This window comes from Phaenicophaeus curvirostris, chromosome 4 (genome assembly GCF_032191515.1).
Source record: "Phaenicophaeus curvirostris isolate KB17595 chromosome 4, BPBGC_Pcur_1.0, whole genome shotgun sequence".
NCBI lineage: Eukaryota > Metazoa > Chordata > Aves > Cuculiformes > Cuculidae > Phaenicophaeus > Phaenicophaeus curvirostris.
Window position 1 is genome coordinate 33,486,615 of NC_091395.1, and position 13,613 is coordinate 33,500,227.

The following is a 13,613-nucleotide window of genomic DNA, read 5'->3' on the forward strand; positions in this document are numbered from 1 at the left end:
TTTGAAATAACTGCATTCCACCTCCAACCTCTCCTCTAACCTGTTTTCTGATCTCTCACTGGCCTCACCACTCTAGACCCTGACATTTGATGTACATCCCTGCTGATCTGCAGAATTCGGTGCTGAACAGAGTAGGGGACTCCTATTTCAAGACTCTGATGATGCATCTACTACTGGTGTGTCTCACTTCAACAGCATGACACTGTTGAGTCATATTTAGCTTGCAATCCTCTATGGTGCTTAAATCTTTCCTGCAATTCTGCTGTCCAAGCATTCTTGTCCTGCTGTCCCTCTGAAGTTGGCATTCATCTCAAGTGAATTATTAGATACATTCCCAAGGGTCTGAGGACCCAATTTTGTCTTCCAATGTGCTTAGAACCCTTTAAATTATTGTCATGAGCATAGTTAAAACATTATTCCTTCATCCAAACCACTGATGAAAATAGTGAATAATCCTAGACTCCATCAAAGGTCTTTGAATAATCATGTTTACATATCCTTGTGGTTTGACGTTAAAGCACTGATTTTCTACTCTAGAGTAGAATTTTCTTACTAATACTCCATTTCATAGAATCATAGAATCATAGAATCATAGAATCATAGAATCATAGAATCATAGAATAACCAGGTTGGAAGAGACCCACTGGATCATCGAGTCCAACCATTCCTATCAAACACTAAACCATGCCCCTTAGCACCTCGTCCACCTGTGCCTTAAACACCTCCAGGGAAGGTGAATCAACCACCTCCCTGGGCAGCCTCTGCCAGTGCCCAATGACCCTTTCTGTGAAGAATTTTTTCCTAATGTCCAGCCTAAATCTCCCCTGGCGGAGCTTAAGGCCATTCCCTCTTGTCCTGTCCCCTGTCACTTGGGAGAAGAGGCCAGCACCCTCCTCTCTACAACCTCCTTTCAGGTAGTTGTAGAGAGCAATGAGGTCTCCCCTCAGCCTCCTCTTCTCCAGGCTAAACAACCCCAGCTCTCTCAGCCGCTCCTCATAAGGCCTGTTCTCCAGCCCCTCCACCAAATTCCCAATTCACAAATTTCCCAATAGTCTCACCTACTGCATGTTTTCCTGGTTGTTAGACACGGTGAGGGAGCATAAAAATCTGTAAAAGTCAAATTATTTGACTCCTACTGCTTCTCCCTTTTCACCCTGTCAGAGAGAAAATTAGATCAGCTTGACATTACTTGTTACTAGTACATCCATGCTGGTTGTTACTCAACTCCTTATCATGTTCTGGGTGCCTGCAAATTGCTTGTTTGAGTATATTCTGGTATTTTTCCAGGATCTGAGTTGCAAGGACTGCTATATAATTCTTTGGCTGTTCTTTTTCTCTCTTTTCCAAGATACGCTCAAAGTTTAGGGAAAGGGTCTTTTTTAAAAAAAACCCAGGTTTCTAGACTCCAAGATCACTACCAGCAGTTATGATGGCTGAAGTAATTTGCCTATATAACCATGCTTTGTTTTCACCATGTCCAATGAAAATGGGAATATCTGGTGTAAGTCATCTTTAACCCAACCTTTCCCTTTCCCTTTTTATCTTTTTTGTGACTATTAATGTAATGTCTTGCTGTCTTTGGTTAATGACATTTGCAACTTTTTCTTTTTTGTGCATGGTGTATACATTATACAAGACACATTATTCATTACATAGAAACTGATCTAGTAGATATATTGAATCATAGAATTGCTTGGTTGGAAAAGACCTTTGAGATCATTGAGTCCAACTGTACCTGTCCATTACTAAATCATATCCCAGAGCACTTCATCTACCCATCTCTTAAACACCTCCAGGACTCAGCCACCTCACTGGGCAGCCTGTGCCAGTGCTTGATAACCCTTTCAGAGAATAAATTATTCCTAATGTTTAATCTGAACCTCCTCTGGCACAACATGACGCCATTCCTTCTCATCCCATCATCCATCACTAGGAAGAAGAGGCCAACACCCACTTCACTACAACATCCTTTCAGGAATTTGTAGATGGTTATAAGGTGTCCCCTCAGTCTCTTCTTCTCTAGGCAAAACAACCCCAGTTCCCTCAGCTGCTCCTCATAAGACTTATTCCTCAGCCCCTTCACCAGCTTTGTTGCTCTCCTTTTGTTGCAGTGCCTTCAGTGCCTACAAGATTTGGTGAGGGGTTTTTTGTTTTGATTTGTGTTTTTGAGACGCATTGTCAGCTCTGACTGTTAGAATAATTCAAACTAAAAAGTTAAGTAATTGTTAGCAGCACACATTCCCTTTTGAGAGAGCTGTGAAGAATGGTCAAGCTAAATAGAGTTATTACATACAGGAATAAATGTACATGTACATTCATTAATATCTTAATTGTAATTTTTTTAAAGCCAAGAATGAAAGACTGCATTTCAGTATAGTGTCCCTCTTAACTCTCTTATACATTTCCTGCATGTAGACCTGCCTGATGCATGCAGCCTTTTCTTAACTTGAAAAATTTGGGAATTTATTAATTTGACAGTATGGTTAGATAGAGATATAAATAAGGCAGCCATTACTTTGTAAATACTTATTCTGAAGGGAAGACTGCTGGTCTTCTTGTGCTAAAAGATAGAATCAATGGAAGCATGAGGCATCACAAGAGGAAAAACTGGGTGCAAAGAGGAAACCTCTAAGCTAGTGAGATGGAAGCATTAGAAATGCTTTCACTGGCATGATTCTGCTAATACTGTTTTCCAAAAGCAGCTTGAAAGTCAGTAAGAGCATTTCCCATTCTTTTTGCCTTCATTATTTTCCCCCAGTGGCTGATTCACAAGGAGGAGAGGGATGGACAGGGAGGGATGACAGAAATTTCACCTAGCGCAGCCATTCATACTCACTGAACAGCACAAGAGACACACCACCAAATACAAGTAAGTCCCACCACACTGGCACTGGCCACTGGCCACTAAGTCAAAAGTACAGAATCTGGCTCCAGACCAAGTCAGCCAGGCCCCATTAGCTTAGTCATAACAGATACACACTGGAAGTGATAACAATCATGGGGCAGGTTTGTGTGCTCCAAAATGGAGTTGAGGGGAGAAGCTCGTGGGACACATAAGGGAAGGGAGCAAGCTACTAAACACTGTGAAGCACAACCAATCTCAGGCAAAGCTCAGCTACAAACCAGTTGGTCTGATGGACGTTAGCCCTGGTGTTGAGGGCAGAACATGTTACATTTAATTTCCTTTCATGAGAGCTAACAGGTAGCTTCTCTGACTTAAAGAAATAGCTGTTGTGACAATTAAGATGTGATTAAGCAGATGAAGGAGCAGATCTGAAGAAAAAAATCTCCCTGAGTCAGATAAATTTCTGTGGTAAGAAAGCAATAAGTATGCAGGTAATTATGCTCTAAAAGTCCCCTTAGGCAGACTTTACTATTGCTTTCCTAGTGGTCACATTCACCATATTAATATTTATTAATGTTGTCAACGACTGATTTACCTGTATTTTATTTGCAGAAGACAGACATAGGAGTTCAACTGAGAGATGCTTCAGCAGAAGATCCTATCACAGAGGAGCTTTACAGATAACAAACATCAGCTCTCACTCACTCCAACTTTGATATTTCTATAGCAAGACTTTTGAAATACCAACTCCAAATTACAGAATGCACTGCAGTCTTCCTAAGTCTGCACAAAAGAAAACAACTTCCCTTTAATATTTACTACAAGCGTCTTGTTGTTACTCTGCCTTGAAGCAACTGGTCTCAAAACCACCACGTCTTACTTTGCACGAAGTTCAATCTTACGGATGGATTGCACAGATCTTGTCATGCTATTTGCATTTTTATTACTACCTTGTGTAACAGAGGAATGAGGCAGAAATGTACATCAAATCTGCCGTATTTTCCTGACTGCGGTTGAGCACTGAATGATGAATCTGGACTGTTCTGAACATCTGACAGTTACACTGAAGCCCTGTTTGACGGAGCAAAAGTCACTGTATATCTCTAGCAATGAATGTAAAATTGGAATTTTAAATGCTATTTCATACATCAAAAGAGAACATTATGTTATCTGCTCCATCCAAAGCTTTAAAATCTCTGTTGAGGAGTTAGGAAATATATTCTGTTTAATTTCATACCTCCTATGATTACACAGCTGTGTGATATGATACCACCAAAATAACTTTTCAAGGGATAGAAACACTTCACATGTTAAAACTCAGAAAGTGGTAATAAAACTTAAGCATCCAATTTGCTACAGATGTTGGATATTACAGCAACATAGAGCACAACTCTGAGTATATTAAGAGAAACAGGACACATGACAAAAATGCAATTTATAGTTTTCTGAACAGCTCTGATTAGCTTTTCTAAAAGGTGAAAAAGCTACATCTATCAGCTTTAGACTTGTGTTTTAATCAATCCTAAATATTCTCCCTAGTATCTGCAAACTTTTTTCAGATCATACTTTAGTCTTCAATAAGTCTTTACTGCTATTATAAGGCAAATGAATAATTTGGAGGGTACATTACATTCCAGTTTCTCCAGTATAATCTATCCCATTACATCTTTTTCTGATACATCAGGTACTAGCCACTGTTGCAAACATGTTATAGGACCTTGGACTCAATCTACCATGAAGGTTCCTAGGTCTTGTTTAAATATTTTAGGATTATCCCCTAAAGCTGATTTGAGCAACCAGACAGTCCAACTGCACTCTTGTCACAGAACATATGCTTATATTCACAGACTGTTGTTGCCAACAACTAGCGATGCCTTCTCTGCATTAGCCTTCTGCATTCAGGAAATGTGGTGCTGAATTTGTGTTTAAATGAAATAAAGGTGTCAGACAAGTATAAAGAATTGGTGTAAACAAACAATGGCTTGATGGTTGAGTGCCAACTCAACCAGCTGGAGGAGAATTTTTTCGTTACATTAAGATAATTACTTATTTATAAGCAATTAAGTGTCAAGGCATGAGCAAGCTCAGTTTTCTATCTTGAAAGGAAAAGATTCTGATTACTTATGCCATATAGTGTAGCATTTCCTAAAGCCATTTTATTCAGTCACTGTTTCAGGAAGGAGAGTTAAAATTAAGGCTAGTTAAATTGTGAAAATCCTGACTAGGGGGTGGACAAAAAAAAAAAAAAAAAGCAGGGAAAAAGAAGAGTTTAAGAGGCCAGATATCTAATTCAAGTTCTTCCTTAGATAAAGCTCTATCCAGGATGGGAATTTTGCCTAAAATTTTTACCTAGTGTTCACCATCATCTCTGTATGTATCTGGATAAATGAGAACAGGCATCTCCTGGAAGTGATATGAAGTATAGACAGACACACTGATACCGGTATATCCTCCTGTAAACCTAGGAAATGTGTTGTTCTACTAGGATTCCTGAAATATCACTCAAATATCTGAAAAAAGGAAACACTTATCAGATGTAGAGGGAAGTTGTAGCAAGGAAGCTGCTAACGAGGCCAGAATGGAGGATTGTGTGCTACATATGGGCTATGAAAAAGGTGTCGAGTGCCTGTACCCACCTTGCCTCTTGACAAATATTTGGTGTTTACTCACATATGCTCCAGAAGAAACATGGCAGTTGCTATCTGTAAAGACTCCAGAGCCAAGATATGAGAAGGAGCTCTCCTCTGCTTCACTTCTCTTTTCTCCTGTGTCATATTTTTGCCTCACCCAGTCTTACTGTGCACTCTGCTCTCTTTCTGTGAGAGGCAGCAACTAGAAGTCTGCGTGGCCACATATACATATCAGAAGATTCAGTCAAGTTTCTAAAAGTGTTTTCTATTAGATGAAAGAAGATGTATCTATAATCTGGACACACAGTCATTATAGATTGTTTTAATATGCAGTATCAGTATGGGTGTTTTACTCCGTTACTAAAGGCTGGATATGGAACACTCATGTAATGGTTTATGGCAAAATAAGCAGCAAGTTACTTAAAAATGGCTTCAAATGATATACATATTTTCAGTCCTAATTTCCTGGGAATAAATGCAACTTTTCCAAATTCCTGTTTAAAACTTAAAATAATTTGACTGTTATTTTCTAAAGAATACTTCAATCTTCTCAGATTTGTGCCTATGAAATATGCCAAACTTGGCATATGACAAAATAATTGTTTACTTCATTACAGAAAAGACACAGTAGTAGGGATGTGAAACTACTCCTCCTGTTAATTCCTGTCTATATTCCAGAGACAAACATAACAATAAGTTTCCTGTGAACACAGAATTAAGTAACCCATGTCCAACAATGAGTATAGAAGATAATTTATCAGGATGGAAAAAGTTCAGTCTCAGTACACAGTGATAAAACAATCCAACCATTGCAATAAACACCCCAATGAGAACCTGAAAACCTTTCTGCAAGACAGGAGAGTGAGGAAAACGATACTCCTCATATGTCACTGAATGTTGCCAAAATGATGAAATATAGCCAGAAAGGATCTAGGCACCTAGAAGTTAGTCGCTACAGTATCTGTTGTCCAGGTTCATGATTAATATGGTGGGGGTTGAAACCTATAGTAGATGCCTAGGTCCACACACAATACCTGATGGTGAGCTGGTGTCTTGTCCAGCAATTCTTACACACACACACACACACAGACGGCATGGTTTAGTGTTTGATAGGAGTGGTTGGACTCGATGATCCGGTGGGTCTCTTCCAACCTGGTTATTCTGTGATTCTATGATATAGGCGTGATGTTGAGCAAATTGTCATCTACAGAATAGGAAATATACAGATTATAGGAAACAGAAATTTTGCACCCTTTCTAACATATCCACAGAGTACTGGAAGGTTGTGTCTGCTTGTGTAACAGTAAGTAAACACAGCAGCAGTATGAGAGCCCATTAGGGAAAGCCTGGCTAGTATTCAGACTACTCCCATCTTGCTCCCCAAACCCAGCACTGTTTTACTGGTGCTGCCAGAGATACATACCTGCTTATGGTTTCAGAGAAACAGCAACTTCAGCATCACCTTCTGGAGTTCCAGCTGCTAGATTTGAGCTCAGCATCCCATATGCACAGATTATTTTTTTCTCTGGAGGCATTACTTTTCTTTAACAGAGTAATCCATATTGAAAATGATCTGCCTTTTTTTTGCCCACTCAGATCTCTGAGGTCCTGGAGCTGCCTGCCATTAGCATGGCATTTAACTACACAAAGAAACAAAAAGACTTATTACCTAGAAAGAAAGTTTAAGACAACATAACAGAAAATTGTTGAAGCTTAGTAGTTAGGTCACATACTAGGGTAAGACCTGGCTTCTGTCTGCAATTCATTTAAAGCCCTTGAGTATCTGGTTGAATGCAGACTGTTTCAAAACTTCAACAGAATTTGTAATAAAGACTTAGTCTTATTATCAGTGCACTGTGCTGTTTACTTACTCCCACACACAGGTCAAATCCATGGTGAATCAGGTTGCAGAGATCATTTAATTACTCATGAATGCATCCTAATTCTCATAAATGACCAATAGTTTCAAGTGTTTATTCAGAAGAGAAGTATTTCAGAAGGTCAGAAGGAATAATTAATAAGGCTTAGAAATTGCTCCTCTGTCATTTTTACATACAAAAGAGTATACAGTAATTTTCAGACTTGCATCAGATTTCATTATTTTTCTGATAAAAAGCTTTATTTTTCCACCAAAAGAATAAATTCCCATTTAAACGATTCGTTAACTAGTATGTTCTTTCATATTGCATCTTGTATTGAACATAATTTTATGCAAACATCCTAGGACCATGAATAAGAATGTATTTTTATTTATCCTGGCACTCAGATTTTGATTGCTTTTGTATAAATACTTTTTTATTGCAACATACAAAAGTTCTCCCTTGTCCCAAAACATGAGAGAAAAGGTCAAGCTCCATTAAGTTTTGAACACTCGTAAGTATCGCATTATTTCCTTGACCACAAGGAAAATTCAATTTTCTGCATTTTCCTGTAGGAAATTTAGACTTATTCTATTTACAAGAGTAAAGATCTTTCCATATGAACGAGAAAGATGAGGCAAACGTTCTTGCCTTTCGTCTTCCAAGTGCATCATACACAATGGCAAGGCAGATTCTCACAGGGTACATTGGGGAGCCATCTAAATTCCAAACACCCCCTGTCACATGAAATGGGATGCAGCGACATGGGGCTTCAAATCACTTTAGCAAAGGCAGATGAGGGGCAGCACCATAGCCACAGGAGAACTCTCAAGATCTTGGCTCTCCATGATCTCCTCCTCCCACTTCCCCACCACAGCTCTGTAAAGCCCAGGGAAAACTCTGAAGTTTCCACCCTGTTAGAGAGGGGCTGGATAATGCCTGAAGGAGAAGGAACAGGAGAGAGGAGGTAAATCCCATGGCTGTCCCATGTTCCAGCCCTGTCTGCAGAAGGAAATTAGACTCTACTACAGCTTAACAGAGGGCAAGCTTTGCCCAAAGGCTTTCTTCATATAGCTAGTGGGCACTGATTTTAACTTCATGATTCATTGATTGTGGCGCTCTTTTGTAACTAGAAGATGCAATAAAAATGACTACAGCCTGCTCAGCAGCCAGCCTCATAGATGTGGTGTCCAGAAAAGCTGATACAGACAAAGCCTCCTTGGTTTGGAACACATTTCAAATCTTCCCAGCCTCCCCAGGAAACATTTATGACCTGCTTAACACCCACTAGTGCAAATACAAGTCTTTCTAAAGACAAAATTCCATATATAGATCAGATATAATTCATTATACCTTTGTTTTCCTACACATAGCTTAAAAAATGACTTGGGGTTGAAATTTTCCTTGCTCAGTTAGAAAAATTATTCTGAAGCTTAACGAAAACATGGATGTAAGCATTAACTATTCAGATACTTGTAATTTCTGGTATCTGTCATTGATGACAACTGAAAAAAGAATATGAACTCCTTGCAGTAATAAAGTATTGGAAAGAGAGACAATGAAGAGGAATAAAAATAAAACAAGAGTACTAAAACCAGGACAGAAACCATTGGGGTTCTTCCTTGAACTTGTTGTCATTCTGCATGACATAAATCATGACAAAGTCTTGAAGAATGAGCAGTGACACAAGGCAAGACTCTACCCCAGTCCCACCTGCAGATATATCTGACTCTGAACAGAGAACTGCATATACAGGTAATATTTCTGGGCTATAAGCCAGAATATAAACTATTTGCCACACATCATCTCTGCTGAAATATTTTGCATGACTCATGGATGAAGGAGCAGGACCTCCAAAAATTTATGCAGGGAGTTGATAGTGAACCACACCATTGGCAATTGTGAGTGCAGCTTGCATAGCTCCCACAATTCTGTGCTGCATGACCTATATGTGAAGTCTGTGAATGCTTTGAGATGCAGCCTGGTCTATGGATTGCTTGTCAGTGCTGATCAGTCCTGCTGAGTGCATACCTGCACGTGCTAGGATATCAAATAACCTGAACTGAAGAGCTATGAGCTGTAATCCACAGATAAATGTAAAGAACCCAATTCCCTGCTGATTTAAAACAAGATTCAAGAGTCTCTCAGCTCCAGACATTGGTTATTAAGAAATGACAGGGCACAAAAATTAAGAAATATTCCTTGCATTAAGCTCAAGATCACAATCACCACCAATCGGTCTGAAGATACTTAGTAGCTTTAAATGTCCTATATAAAGACAGCTTTGCAGTAAAATGGGCATTTCCATTTGAATGAAACATGCTTAATCAGCTAGACTCCAGCATCTCTGATTTTGATTTATTTTTATCCCTTTCAAACAATCCTAATAATGTAGATATGATTTTCAAGGGCATTTTAAAGTTGCCCAGTAGAAAGAGTTTTCTCATCTTTTTCATATTCTCATTCCCTCTCCAAGATTCAGATCCTTTATTATTTCTACTAGTGCAGTTTGAACAGCTAGTCAAAACAGCTTTCCATAAAACTAATGGCTGTAATCCTCTCCCTTTAATCTTGTTTTATTTGACTGATCAGAAACAAATAGAGCATGAGCCAGAAGGAAAGAACTTTTGCTCTTCATTAGCTGACAGAAGGCAAGTTATTCTCAAACTCCCAAACACAGACCTGCTGGTTTATAAATAACTTCCAGACAGTCAGACACCCAAAAAGAGATTTGAGGAAAAGAGGACAAAAATCCTGTTCTGGATTATTTAACCATTAAATTGAACTAAGAATTAAATTATTTGATTACAATGTAAACAAATACTTTGGCAGATCTTCTCTATCAGAAAATTTGGCACAATATCTTCTCTGTCAGAAAGCTGGGCACAGTTATCCCTCTTGCATTTTTGTAGTGTGAGTGTTCTGATAGGATTTTCTTGTAGGAATGATCACACAAATGAGTAAAACACCTGGATACTTGGAGTAAGACCATGATTGTGGTCCATATTACTAGATTCTTGGGGTCTTTTCCTATTCTAGATACTTGGTTTTTTCCTATTCATCCAGATGGAAACTAGAGTGTTTTAGCTAGAAAAGGCTACAGACGTGTTTTAAATTTCATTTGACACTAAGTGGAATAAAGTACTTTAAAGTTACTTTAAACTTAGAAGTTACTTTAAAGACTACAACTAAGAATGAAAGTATGACAGTTAAACAATATTGAACATCTCATATAATCTGATCTGACTAGTGAAGCTAACCTAAGCATCCGTTTGCCAGCACTTTTACATGTGCCAGGAATGTGGTTTTGTAAATGCACAGGTTCCAGTATTTGATATTTGTTTTAAAAGTACTATTTATATTTGTTTCCTTTACTAGAGTGTCATAATCAAACACTCAGAACTGTGTTGCAATAACTAATCTGTATTTTATTTAAAATAATAGAGCACATGTTGGAACCTAGTTGTTTGACATTTCTTTCTGATGTCCATATTTCCCTGGAATAGCTTTTAAAAAGTAGCCATCTCCTTAGCCTTGGTTTGCCTCCTCTTTAGGCATCTAAAGTTAACTGGAACAGAGGAACACAGACAAGCCAGGCACCCCAGACTCTCCTGTGCACTTATATATTCACTGCCTCCAGCTGGCCCAGATTCAAAATTCTTTTAGTATTTAGCACAGTACTGGTGTCTTGAATTTCAAGAGGAAAACAAACATAGCAAGTAGGAAGGTGTCAGAAACCTACCTTTGTGCCTTTGGAAAATAACATCACATATCTATCTGTACTGCACAGAGAACTGGTATTTGTATTAATTTGTTTTCTTGCTACTTTAATATAGATAATGCAAGCATTAAGAAGTTCTTGTGCAACCACATTCCAATAAGTATGTGTTATTTTATGCTAAGCATCAGGAACAGTGGCCAGTGTGTAACTGTGTTCAGCTGAAGGCAGTAAAGATTATGACAAAGTTGAGAATGACGTGAATTTGGCTAACTTGAAGATGCTGGCGGAGACAGGCAGATAATTTCTTTCATCTACTCTAAATGAAAATCATTGCCTAAACTGGTACCTGTGATGTCAGAAAGGGATGCCCTAAGATGCACAGAGTCTTTCTGGTTTCTACCTGAAACCTGGCCTGTTCACCTTTTGCCACTGAAGAACTCCAATAATATGTGGAGCAGACAGGAGAGGGGTACCTGGAAAAGCGTGGGTTCTCAGCTTGGATCCCAAACACTCCAAGGCATTTTGTCTACTGTTGCTCCTGTACCAGAGCATCTTTATGTGGCAACACCATATACATGAACTGCAAAGAGAAATCTGCCCATGCAGTTATGATTGATGTAACTAAAGTTTAAAGATTAGTGTGCAGTTTCCAAGTGGCTTTGAAGAGCTGAAGGACAAAGGCGAAACTACTACAGATGCTAGACGCTACAGAGCTCTGATCAGTCCTTTTCACCAATGTGGCCTGAACTCAGCTCTCAGCAGCTAGGTGAATGATGGAACTGAGACCCAGGACACATCTGCCGCAAAGATCCTGAGTTTCTTCATAGGATACTCCTACTTTTAAGTTACCCACCAGAGTAAAAGAATCACTTCAAAAAGAGAACACTGTCTCCTGAGCCATGTTTTCCCAAACACTTTGCACAGATGCACAAAACTTCCCCTGGCTGTGAAGATTTTCTAACCTTTCTGCTTTTAAAGCTTTCTATGAAATAACACTTCAGAAAGTGCGAATCCTACTTTCAAGTGGCAGTGCCAGTTTCCAGGATGCTGTGCTGTAATTTAATAGTGCCAAGTACTAGCTTGAATTTTAAAGCATGCTTTTAGCAGTTTGAACTGCATGTTCCATGAGACTATTTCACTACAGTTGCTCTGAACTTGCTGTTACAGTCAAAGAACCACACTTTTGAGAACATTTATACACCACAATTAAATCATGACTCCGATACTGTCACAGCTGCTGTGTCATGTCTAGCAAAAATATAATAGATTATGGAACATTATATGATTAGCAGAAATAATCTTACAATAATACTGTTTTTGGGATGTGCACATGAACATTCAGAACCACTGCCTATATCTTCTCCAGCAAGCATAGGTAAGCTGAGTTTTCCCTGAGGCTTTTTGTTGATGAGTGGATAACTTCAACTAATCCTTTCTCAGTAGTTTTTAATCCATTTTCTTGCACCCACCTTATTAATTATAACAACATTTTTATCTTAATCTTTTCTTCATGCTTTTGTTCAGGTACCAGAATCCCGCTTTTCTCTTACTTTTCCATGCTTTCATTTAATTAAAGCTTACTTTGTTGCTACATTTATTTTTCTTTTTAATTTGTGTATTTTTATGGCAGATACTCCCTCTGGCAAGGCCCAGTGCGAAATTTACTTCATCATATTCCCTTCCTAACTCTTCCCAGATTTTCACCAGGTTTGTAGCCTTCCCATGCTTCCTTTTCGAAATAGAGGAATTACGTGGGAAGTGCACTGACTGAATAATAATAATAATAATAATAATAATAATAATAATAATAATAATGTGTGTTCAGGGGTAACACCACAGAAATCCTAGCCTCATTGTCTTCCTGCAATGATACACAAACATGCATTTCCCATCAGGGAAACCCATGCAGTAATACAAGGCTGTTGCTAATTGCATTGGCCAAATATACAGCCCTAAAGCTCATGGAAGTGTCTAATAGAAAGGAAAATAAATGGGATATAAGATAAAGGACTTGCAGCTTCCACTCCATCCTTTTCACTGATGCTGCCTATCCCAGTCCTCAGTAGACCCTCAGCCTCTATTTCTTATTCCCCGTATGCAGCACTGGCGTCATCCGTGTTCCCTGGATGGACATCACCTACCTAGATTTCTTTTTGTTCCTGGGACTCCCATACCACTTGCATCAGGCAACATGCCTGTGCCCTAGGCCAGCAAGGAAAATCCAGATAAAGGTAGTCCAGGAAAAATCAGGTCAGGAGTAATCAGGATCCACACCACAACACTCCCAACATGAAAAGTGAAACTTAAAGTAAGACTGTTCCTGGACATACAGCTGAAAAGCTCCTGTTCTTCCTCAGCTCCACAGCAGGGATACTGTTCAGGGAGCTGCCTCAGCTATTCCCCATCACCTGAATATGCTTTCTAGGAACATCCTACCCCCCCAGGTTCTTGTCCCTCATTTACATCCTCCAGCTACTGCTGAATGCAAGTGACCCTATAAACCATGTCTGGGTAACCTCACCCATCTCTCAATTTGTGCTGTTGCCAGAACATAAGTG